This window comes from Betta splendens, chromosome 19, assembly GCF_900634795.4.
Source record: "Betta splendens chromosome 19, fBetSpl5.4, whole genome shotgun sequence".
Classification (NCBI taxonomy): domain Eukaryota; kingdom Metazoa; phylum Chordata; class Actinopteri; order Anabantiformes; family Osphronemidae; genus Betta; species Betta splendens.
In genome coordinates, this window is record NC_040898.2 from 7,598,431 (window position 1) to 7,610,537 (window position 12,107).

At 44.8% G+C, this 12,107-nt stretch overlaps 2 protein-coding genes across 17 annotated transcripts in view; one reads left to right on the forward strand and one right to left on the reverse strand.

Moving 5' to 3' along the window:
• The window catches only part of LOC114858710 (NACHT, LRR and PYD domains-containing protein 12-like), a 351,989-nt gene that overhangs the window by 182,202 nt on the left and 157,680 nt on the right, over positions 1-12,107 (forward strand). The gene's annotated exons all lie outside the window — the stretch shown is intronic.
• Positions 1-12,107, reverse strand: part of LOC114846374 (RNA binding protein fox-1 homolog 3) — a 161,322-nt gene that overhangs the window by 57,417 nt on the left and 91,798 nt on the right. The window contains exon 1 of one of the 8 annotated variants that reach the window (XM_029135275.3): positions 118-1,835. The exons of the other annotated variants lie outside the window; for them this stretch is intronic. The gene's annotated coding sequence lies outside the window, so the exon portion shown is untranslated. Of the gene's footprint in view, positions 1-117; positions 1,836-12,107 lie in introns of those variants that run through there. 8 annotated transcript variants of the gene reach the window in all.

Consider the following 12,107-nt stretch of genomic DNA (forward strand, 5'->3'; position numbering starts at 1 on the left):
GAGGTGATGAAAGGTCACCCCCGTCCGGGGCTCTCCACTGTATATGTGCTGGTGTGTGCTCAAGAAAACAAAGGAGGCAAGGCAGCAATGTGGACAGCTAATCAATAGTGGACTTACTGCCTCATAACTGGCCTGGTTAGAAACTCTGTCTCCATCTCCTAGCACATGTCATCACCACTCCCTCATCAGGGAGAAAAATAGGCAGCGGGATAGGCTGTGGGAAGGTAGGAGAGGGCGGCTGCTTGGTTATTCAGCAGATCCAGTGTCTTCTGGTACTCCTATACATAAACCAAATATGAGCAGCTTTAACACCTAAGTCATTCTTTGTGTTGGAATGTGGATGGGGTTAATCTATTGTAATCAACTGTTAATTTACCTATGAGAAGTATTAAATTTACAACCTTGAATAGGATAAGAATGACTTAAACACATACGATCTTAGAGCATGTTTTATCACACATTTCATCCTTCTGTCCATGAATCATCTTAAAAAAAAGAAAACAGTCCAGGTGAGTACGTAAGTAAAGGGAGGAGGGGCAATTCGCCAACTCTTTCCTGCCCTGCGAGCCCTGCCCCGCTGCTGCCCCCTCGCCCCCTACAGTCTCCCTTATTCCACCTTGTCCCTGCTCCAATCGATCACCGTGACGGCCTCAGCTGGAGCACAATGGACTGAGAGATAATCCCTCACACTCTTGACTCTTAAGCCTTCTGCAGACCTGTAATTTTTTTTTTTTTTTGCTTTAGTGGGCCTCAAAATATTATGACCTTACTGAACATAACCACATGAATTGTTGCTGGGTAAAATACTGTGTTGACCATCCAAACTAATCATACTGTATGAACGGTCACTGCTATTGTTGCCACAGCGTTTGGGTTGAACTGAGAGACTTATGTCTCATTTAGGGATTAGACTGATGATGTGATTTTCGCTTTTCTAATTTCCTCAGCGCCTCCGACTTAACAACGTTTTAGTAATTACAGCAGGTCTTATGTTTGCTTAAATAAATTGCACTTCTCAGTTTGAGCAAGGCAGGGTTTTTGGGCACAGGACCCAAGACGTGGGGGGAAATTCCCGCATTGGCCAACTGCTGTTTTCCCATTACCCCCCCAGCTGGGAGCCTCCCACTCGCCCACCGCGCTCATCAGATCCATGTCCTGCCGAGCTCCTACTTGCTAATAGAGCTGTTATAGGATCTAATTGACTTCATCAGTTAAGAGGCAGACAAAACACATCTGCTGGATATGGAGATCTCCTTGTGTGCGTGTGTGTGTGTGTGTGTGTAGGTGTGTGTGTGGGTAGAGGAGGTAAAGTTTCTTTCCTGTCAGCATTCTTTTCTCAGCTTTGTTTTACATCTGCATTGAAGTCGTAAACACCGTTTTATATATGTTAGTTTTCGAGTCGCTTCCCACTAGACAGTCAACTAACGAATGCATGAGAGTTTTCCCCCCGCCTGTCTACTTCCCACAGTTTGGTTTAAAAGCACTTATCCAAACCTGATTAATTACTTCATCGTGGGCACATATTGTGCCCAAATAGTTCGACATTCATCTCGAGCACAATATGTGGCACAACCAACTATGTGTGTCACTGCTAAATGTCTTGCAGCAACAAAACTGCGCTGCAATAGAGCACTGACAAGCAAGATGGCTGCTGGTGCTCGGGGGAAACAGGAAGTGGGAGGGCAGGGGCCTACAGTACCAGAGACAACAGCTGGCTGACAGTCACAAATGAGTAAACAAAGTCTGTGTGACTCAGCCATTTATTATGGCATAAGTAGGCATTGTTGTTATTGTGGTTGGCAGAGAAAAGAGGGTGGAGGAGGAGGTGTGTGTGTGTGTGTGTGTGTGTGTGTGTGTGTGTGTGTGTGTGTGTGTGTGTGTGTGTGTGTGTGTGTGTGTGTGTGTGTGTGGAACCGCTTGAAAACAAAGTAAAAGGCAAAAAAAAGAATCCCCTCCGCTAGAAGCTAGCAGATTTTAAAATCAGTTATCGAGCATTGCCTGCTGTGACAAGTGCCTCAAACACTGTGTACATACTTCCTGACACACACACACACACGCACACACTCACACACCTCACAGAGTGTGGAAGAGGAAGAGGAAATACATCACAGGGCTGCAGCCATCTGCTGCTTCGTCTCTGCTCTGCCTTGTTAAATGTGATGGCTGGAGGACCTCATAGAAATTGGGAGCATTAGAACGAATGGTGCACTAGTTAGAGGGAGGGGAGGGGCGTCCCGTACACACTAAGACTACTGTTTGTGTACGTGCATCTTTCTGTTTACGTAAGTGGGATGAGCTATAGAGGAAGTAGCTGGTGTTTAAAGGCTCTTTAATAACCTCCAAGGCACCAAAACAGACCTTGCCGCATTTAAACAACATCTATAATCCAGTATAACCCATCTGCTTAAAGGGGTGAACATTATGTGTCTCCCAACAAAACCGAATCAATCATAAAAAAAGTCTGTCCAACCCAGGCGTCAAAATGGACAGTGTCCAAACCAGTGGTCAAAGCCTGTGGGGTCTCACATGCAGATGTAAGGTGACCCTTAGCATCAATATCACGGCCTCACACAAAAATTTTTATTGTTGTTGCTAAAGCATATTTGTTGAACTTTTCATCAAACTTTAAAGAACTTACAATTAAAACTTTTTTATTATTTAAAAAGTTTCACAGTAAATATTGAGGCATTTAGATTATGTTTGATTAATCACAGTGTGTAATTATTCAATTTTTTAAGTATTTGACAGGCCCATTAGAGTTGTCTGGGCTGTAACGATGGCATTGCTCCAGCATGAAAACAGAGCCCCCAGAGTTGCTTAATCTGTTTCATACAACTGTCTAGATTTCAAACAGCACTTGCTCATCAAAATGCCAGATGTGAGGGCCGACTGAATTCCTGATCACAGCAGCGGAATCTGTCAGATCACGGTTCTGAGAAGAATACAAGAGTGAGAGAGTAACGTCCTTGACTTATCGCGACCGAGCTGCAGAAGACAGTCTAGGAATAACAGACAGTCGAGGAGGGTGTAGTGTGCAGAAGATGTGGTCCGGCTAACCGGGGGTCAGGAGCTACAGAGCCGCACATGCTTAGTCGCACAAGACTGGGTTTTCAGCAGAACCACAATCTGCCCATTCGCTGGGTTGCGCTCCTTTAATGCAGAAACGTACTGTGGATGCACAATGGAGACGTCTCCATTACAGCCGCAGAAGATCGGGTTTTATTCCCGTGAAGGGTGCAGGGGAAAAAGTGCCCAAGCTGCCGTCTCGTATGCTTCACCGTGTTCCTCCTGCCTCCCACTCTCTCGGGCCACCTATCAACTCATTCTCCCTCACGCTGTCAGAATCCTCCTCTGCAACCAGCCCTGACATCCACCTCACTGCAGTATATTCTATTCCTCCTCTTCCCCTTGTACTTCACCGTCTCTCCTTGAACTAGTCCTTTTTCTTTGTTCGCTGGTTTTGCTGTGACAGTGTTGTAACATAATAAACAATCAACAGGAGGATAATTACCTAACGCCTATATTTTGATATTATAAGTTGTTCCAATGGTGGCACACTTGACCAGTAACAGTGATGCAGTGATGCATCAAGAGGGAAATGCAAATTCGCTAATTCCAATTACAGGAAGACAAGCGAAAAAAAAAACTTAGTAGAAACAAAAAAAATAGAATGGAGCGGTTGCAGAAATACTCTGGTCCACTCAGTAAGAGATGTTTTTACTGGAGGCGGTGAGACTGCTGAGGTGCTACTGCCTCAGGCAAAGACCTGGGGAGGCTCCAGCCATGGCCAGGCCTCCAACCTCCAAGTTCTCAAAGCCACCCGACACCACGTCGAATGCCGCAGCTTCTGCCCAAAGCCAGAGTTGATACTGGCAGATTTCGGCTGCAGAGGTCTTAAGCTGGGCGCTGTTTATTTGGTGGACCTTCAAACAAATACACAGCTTTGCCCTGAAGGGGCCAAATGATGAAGATGAGCATGGCCACTGTAGCTGGGATTGATCCAGAGCCCCCGTTCAAGTGATTCACCTGAACCTGAAAAACCTCGCACCATCTACACTCGAACAGACGGGAGGTAAAAACGTACAAAATATTTAAATAATGGGGTTGCGAGTTGCGGCTTAAAGTTTGCTGACCAAAAGCTTTCAACCAAATTTATTCGTGAAGATGTTTTTGCTGTACTGTACCAACAGTTCAGAAGGACTCAACAATCGCCTCCCAGCTAATTTTGGACTCGAGCTATTTGTTCTGCGCTGCCTCAGTTGGACTGTTTTAGCATTCTCCACATTAACAGCCCCGTCATAAATCATGCAATGTAACAAATGGACTTATCCTCTGCAGATAGTGCTGCTCCTCGCGATGCCCAGGACAAGAAAAGCAAAGGTCAAATGATTAGCCTTGGCATGCCTTTAATGATTGTGCCGAACCTTTGTGTTGGGCGTGTGCCTCCTCAGCACATGTAGCGCTTGTTAAATACAGAACAGAGATAAATTAATGAAGGCTTCCTCTGCCTGCTTCTTTAGCCCCTGCATAACCTAGTAGTGATGACTGAGCAGAAATGTGGCTACGCTGTAGCTGCGCTATAACATTTTGTTGCCAAAGCAAAAACTATGCCAAAGTCACTTACCAGCCACCGTAATGAGTGTGTGTGTGTGTCTGAACAACACAACTTAGGTACAATGAGATCTATAAACAATGAAAGGATTGTACATATACATTCCACAACAACACATACACACTTTTTCCATAAATAATGAAAGAAAGGCCGACAGTAAGTGCAACAAAGCGGCTGCACAGAGTCCTGCACTGATCGCTTATTAAACCATGACTCAACACAAATAAAAGGCCTGGAGGTGGTTCCGAACATTCACATCTCACTGCCGTTTACTGAAACACAAGAAGGAGCAAACATAAGTACAAAAAGAACAAGTAGGCGCTAAACATCTTCAGAATACGTCCAGAAAACACCAATTAGCTTATTAATTTGGACTTCAACAAAACTTTCCAAGCACTCAGTCATGTTTATAGAGAATGCCACAGGGCATAAGCTCGGGAAACTCAAGGTGCCCTGAATTATGTTATGTGACACCTGTAGATCAACACAACACACATCTAATCATCCATCATCCTGATTTTGACAGTTGCCCCACTCAGATTCACTTCTATTTCCATTTTTGTCTTTTTTCCCCCATCGAGAAACAAAATACTTTATTAAATTAAATATACTTACTGTCTTATTTAAAAGGAAACACTTTGTCCACCCTGACACAGAAAGTACTGGCTGTGCTGCGAACCCTCCCACTGCCACCACACGCATCAAATAGAGTAACGCAGGCAAGAGAGGAACACATTGTAGCAACTGTTTTATGTGCTTCCTTAAACACTTTCTGAGGACTTCATCTTCACCTCCTCCATTCGTCGCGCTCCCTCCTCGGGCCCCGCATGCTCAACATCTCAGCCATTTACTCGGTTTCGATCCCCAGCTTATGGCCAATTATTAGCGCTGCTATAGAACGCGGAGCGCCCGAGTCAGCGAAAAATCCAGTGCAAACACTCATTTAGCATGCCATCACAGGCAGGAAGCGGGAGGAGGGAGCGGAGAAGAAGGGAACGCAGGAATGGAGCTTCCCGAAATAAAATGGAAATGATAATGGCGCCGGTGCGCCGCGCAGGTACAGGCAGGAGGGAGAAGATCAGACCGAAATTGTGCAGCCAGCAAAAATGCAAATGGGAATACTAGGCAGGAAACCAGAGCCCGAAAATGAAAATGTTGGGGCGTCTTTTTTGCTTCTTTTGGGTGATGAATATTCAAAGATGGTGAGGGCTGCTTTCACAAACGTCGGTACAGTACAGTACAATTGCTGTAGTAGAATCTAAAATAAAAACTGCCTCTCTGGCTTCAGCGAGAAAATCAAACTCATTAGAGAAAACATGAAAAACATACAAGAACAGATGTAAAGACATTTTTCCATACAGTAGTAGATGGAGATGGAGCCGCCAGACTTTTGAACTTTTTCGTTAGGTTTATCTGTAGCTACTGTAACTGCGACCCTCCCAACATCCTATAAAATTGCATTGTGACACGCGCAGCACATAACAATTCCTGCAATCATCTTCCCGTTTGTAGCTGCTTGTCGGCCGCCTGATTAATCAAAGCGGAACAGCTTATTTTCACTCTTCTGTTTGATTCATGGTCCCCACGCTGCCAGTAAGTGCAGGGTCACAAAGCCTTCTCATGAGTTATGAGAGTATTTAGTGGGTACTAGAGAGCCATTAGCTCTGGCTAATCATCACAGGTGTGTGCATGCTTCTGCTCTGTGGGAGAGGTTAATTGCAAGTAGTGTAGGAAGGCCTTGGACGTCCAGCGGGAGTCCCGACGAGTGGAGTTGGGATGAAAGCAGAAAGTGGGCCGAGGGTGAAAGGTGGTGGAAGGAGGGGGATCCCATGCTTCCTGAGAGCGGAGAGACTCCCGCCCTGCACTCTGTGGATTACCTGGAGCAGGTGTGCTCAGTCGTTCACAAGCTGGAAGATACTACTTCAAAGATGGAGGCAACTGGTATCTGTGTGAGCACATTTACTCATCCATTCATACGGATGCATCTAAAGCTGCTTCCAACTTCAGTATTTCATTGCAGATCCACTCCTGAGCTGTGCACATGTGATCTTATCTCCTACTGGGTACAGTATACAGGATTACAGTATCTGTGTAATATTGATTCATAGTTCTTAAGTACCAAACTACTGTACTTCTGTTTCTACTGAAGCTCACTTCCACGTTGGATCCCATCGTGTCAGCTCCGGTTATGATCACAGCGCTACCTGCTGAAGTCTCTGTCCCACTGGGGTCATGTTTAATCATGAGTTGACTTTGTCGCTGTCATTAATGTTCATTCTTGGCCTCGTCTCAAGACCTCCATATAAAAGCACCTGTGCAACCACGTGACTCCCTCCAAAGGGATGATTAAAGGATCTGTTGAATTGATGTGTCTGGATTATTATTGCAGTTAAGTCACATCCATACACGCCTGAGCACCCTCTGTTCTACTGTAGAAACATATACAGACTCAAAATCCAGGATTGTGCGTCTGGTTCAGCATTGTTGTTCATTGTTGTTCCGTCTCTCTTGTCAGCTCAGCTTTCCTTTTAGTTTCTACACCCTTTTTACATTGGTCTTCACAGACCGTGAATCTGCCCACTGGGAACAAAACCACTTAAGCCACTTTACTGGGACAGAGGGGAAAAAAAATACGTGTCATGTCAAATCAAACCGTAAAAAACTGCATGTATACTGTATCTCCCTGTGGGAGAATGAGAACGAAAACATTAACACCTGTCCATTTTGGTGAACCTCATCAGACAGTGCTGCTTTGTAAGGGAGGCCCCAAGCACATGAACAGACATAAAACAGACACAGGAGCTTCTCTCCTTCTATTGTTTGTGTCTATCACATAGACCAAACCTAAGACGGCCTGAGACTAATTCTAACACTCTCCTATTTCTTCTATATTTAGTACTACTCAAGTACTTTTTTTTAACAGATGACCGGTCTTCCATTTAACAATTGACTAAAAACTGCACTGACTTTGTCTTCTAAACCACTTAAGCCCTCGACGCTCCTCCCTGGTTCCTGCCGCCTCTTCCAGCGTGGCTGAATAGATGACAAAGAAAGTGCTGATTACATGTTCTCATCTCCAGCGAGGGTGATTAGTGGAGGCGCACAACAGCCAGGAGCCAGGCTTGTCAGGGAGCCTCTGAGGCGGATCAAGGGGGGCTACAGAGCCCCGCGACCAGCCCCACCAATCTCCAGCCACCCTCTGGCACAATGTGGATTAACCTTCCAGAAGCCTCCATCTCATTCAGTAAGTACCATGGAGGCAGGAAAGATGGAGGCAGCGCAGGGTGATAAAGAGGATTTAATGGGACTGAGTGAAACTTATGGTGGTTTTTCAGACAAATCAAGATACTCATGAACTAAAAATTCTCATATGGAATTACATCGTGTTTCCAGCCTAATGATGGACACTTTCATTTCCAGTCTCCAGTCGAATAGCTGCCAAACGCCAACTCAATGCCAATATCAAGTCCTTTTATCCCTTTCATTTGTCCTGAAGTAACAAAGGAATGGACCACACCTGATCAATTAACTTCTTGTCAGTCAGCTGTCCAAATACCCCCAAGCCCTCAGAAAGTGAGGAACTGTAATTAAAATGGCCGGACCTCCTAAATGATACATGCAGTATTTTGTAAACCTCATAAAATAAAGCTAAAAGTCGCTTGATTCAATTAAAATCTATGGAGGCGTACACAAGTATGTATAACAGTCTCGTTTATTTGGCTGTGGGACAGCTCTCGGGTTTGAGCAGGGCTACTCGCGAACAGCCGCAAACTGAGCATGCATCACAATGAGGAGGCTTGGAGTTGGTGCTGCAGTTGGTGGAGCTCACAGCTGGCGGTGCAACGTTACACAGACACTTTCTGATCAATTCACATCTTATTATCAGCTTAATACAGGTTAGTTGAAGATTAAGGTGGCAGTGTAAACATGATAAACAGGCTGAGTCTAAAGGAAAAAAAAAATGACACATGAACAAAAAAATAAGGATGGGAAGCTGGTGTATCAGAAGATCAGACAGCTGGAATGCGAGGGGAGATTTTTCCAGGCTGAGACGGACAGTGTCCTTTCAAACAACAGAAGAGAGTCATAATAGCAGCTTGCCTGCCTCTAAAAGCATGAGTGTCGTTAAATCAATAATTCATTTACTTTAATGAGATAAGTACTCACAAAACTAATTGCACACTGCTCCATTTAGCCCAGCCAGTCAGAGCCTTAATGCAAAATATCTCATTGCTATTGTAGCTGCGGGACAGAAAGAGAATGAGAGGGGAGATGGATGAATGGAGATGGAGAGATTGAAGAAGTAACAAGGAAAAAAAAAAAGAGCGAAGAAATGGAGGAGCAGGAAAACAAAAGTGTGACGGGAGAAGAGGAACGGAAGGAGGAGGAGCTAGAAGGCGACAGCTCTTAGTGTGTCCACTGCTTCAACATTCACCCGTTCATTCATTTTAGTCATAACCTCTCAATTTCATACATCACAATCTTGTCTTAGTCAAAGAAACCCACAATCATATTTCAGTGGGCTTTAAAAGGCCAATGAAGGATCTGTGACAACACAGACTTTTAATTTCAAAATAAAAGACGGTCATGAATCTAAGAATAGTTCTACTTAGCTTTAATCTAGTGAGACCCAGCTCATATTAGCTAAATGTATGCAGGCAGTGTGTTACACCTTGATGACAACAGTCACCTTCAAGTCTCCTCTCTGTACATACAGTAGTGCACATTATTAGTCCTCGCCTAATTACACAAACATAGCTTAGTCCCGTTTGGGTGAAACCAACTGGAGTGTCCCCTGCGGTGTCTTGGGGGGAGGTTAAAAATGGCCTTTGTATTTCTGATATTGAGCAGAGATTGTGGAGTGATCAGTCCTCGCACAGATCCACATCCCATAGATCATCCCGCGTGTCATTTGGCCTGTAATAGATCACGAGGCTCTCCAGCACTGTGCTGACAGGGAGGAATTTGACTATATAGAATAGTGCTTTCTGGAAAGACAAACTTACAGCCACAGAAAAATCACTGCTTTACATACAATATGTATGATGAATACACAACGACAGGGTTTAGGAAGCTACAGCGCCTGATTGCAAGGTTCTAGATGTTAAAATTGTGCAATTAACATGTGCTCGTTATTCAAACTCAAACTTCCCACAGACACTAGGGAATGAACTGTGACAACAACACAAATCTGGAGCCTCTGGGACGCGGCTGCACCGTCTGCGGACCGCGCTGCAGAGGTTTTCAGAGTTCACATGATGGATACATGCTCGGTGACGCTCCGGTGCCCCTCATTATTGTTTGTGTGGCCTCTTCGCTGTCTGGCACGCGCGCCAATCGAAACTACATTCCTGATCAATGTCGCCGCAATTCTGGGGACTACACTGGTGGAAATCAGAATCCTGCGTGTCTGCTCACGGCTAAAGCTACCCACAAAAGCCTCCTTCATCACAGCAGACAGATGGATGGCCTGTCAATGTGTAAGGCAAGTGATACACAACGGCCTGGATGAGACCAGATATACTGAGAGCAGGATGAGAGAGATGGATTGATGAGAACTGGGGGACGAGGGTGTGGGGGGCTGTGTCTATCACCGAGCGAGCAGCCGATCCTCGCGCTCTGCACGTGGGGCGCGCGCGTTTGTTTGCATGCGCGCTCCACATTCGCGCGGCTGATTGATGAATTCAACTCAGAGACTGATGGGGAGATTTAAAATGATGAAATATGTAATAATGTTCCAGAAGCGCAGTCGCAAATTTACAGAGACACTCTTTGGAATTCAGGAAGTGGGAGAACAATGGTCTAATGAAAGAGACAGGATTTAACAGGAGAATATGATCGTCACTGGGAGAGTCAGAAAGAGCTTTTTGGTGCATCGCTAAGTCAAATTGAAGATGTATTTCCAAGTTGTGTGTTCGGTGCTGCAGGAAAGAAGAGAAATCCTTATTATTATTATATATATATTTTTTTTTTACTCTGCTTCAGTGTGTGTGCACTTGTACAGCTGGCATGAAACAGCCATGACTCACAGTTGAAGACCCAAGATGTGAAGTCCAGAGAAACCCACTGTGGTAGCTGTCAAACTCGAATCTTTTCTCACTCATACACACCATTGGGGACTTCTTGCTGTGGGGTAGTGGAACGTAGACTTGTAAAATATTCATTAGGTTTTGATACCTTCCCTCCTTCCATCCCTGTGTGTGTGTGTGTGTGTGTGTGTGTGTGTGTGTGTGTGTGTGTGTGTGTGTGTGTGTGTGTGTGTGTGTGTGTGTGTGTGTGTGTGGAAAGAGACATCTCTCGCGTTTGGAGAGGGAAGTTTGATTGAGCTCCCTCTGCCTTCACGGGGGACAACGCTACTGTATGTTGCATGGAGTGGACCTTGCAACGCATACATACAGAGGCGGAGTGGAATTAAAGCCTTTTGGAGCTTTCACCATTCAATAATATAGATGTGCGCTTCACACTCTGCACCATTTGCATGGTTGAGGTGCTATCTGATGGCAATGGGTTTATCTACGTGTGTGTTCAGACACATAAAAAGTTAATGCCTGCTTTTAAATACCCCCAGAAGGTTGGGAGCACAACTGCCTCAGTACGCGAATGATTTCTCGGGTCAACGTTATAATGTTGCCGGGTTTCAAACGCCACCTGAAGGCGGCTCAGAGAAAGAAAAGGTTATTTTCTTTAACTTTATCTTCTAATCTAAACTTTATTGAAGCTCATCAAACGTGTCTACATGATTATTGCTTTACTTTTTATCACGTCAACGGCTTTGGAGTTGAAGGATCTGAGGCGCCCGTTTAAATCTGTGTGGACAGCTCTATAAAATCATAACATCAACATAACAACAAAAGCGGCGCAATCTCGACTAAATTAGAAACGTGACGAGAGAATAAAAGTGTGCTAAGCACGGAGCCCTGCGGCACTACATTAACAGCAGTAAGCCAGTTCGCATGGACCCCATTAACCTTGCCAGACTGAGCCTTAGCCCAGAGGTCCAGTGTCCTCTAAAATTATGGAGGTCACTGAAGTTTGCTACTGTACACTGTACACGTTTGGGTTAAAGGTACGCACAAGACCAGGTGTCTGAATTCCAGCTCTTAGTCGGCAGCAGACAAAGCATTAAGAGACTTCACTGCAGCCATGACAGTGCTGCCCCGTCCTTTATAAAGAAGCTTATTTACTGTACACACTACTAAATATGAATCCCAAACTTGCCAGAAGGATGATATTTGAAATGCGTTGCTGCAGTCTGCTCTTTAGGATTCTACAATCTTTGAAGTGTTTATGCAGCATGTTAAACAAAATGCTTTGACTCTCGCTCTAACCCTATACACGTCTCCTTGTTCACAGGCATTTAAATAATAATAAATAAAACCTTCAAGCTGTTGTGTTAAGCTCAGAATTTCTACGCCGCCCGAAAGTGAACATGATGTCTCAAGAACGTAGCGGAAAAAACACCATGGGGTTTGGCAGCAGCCAGTAGCTTGAACCT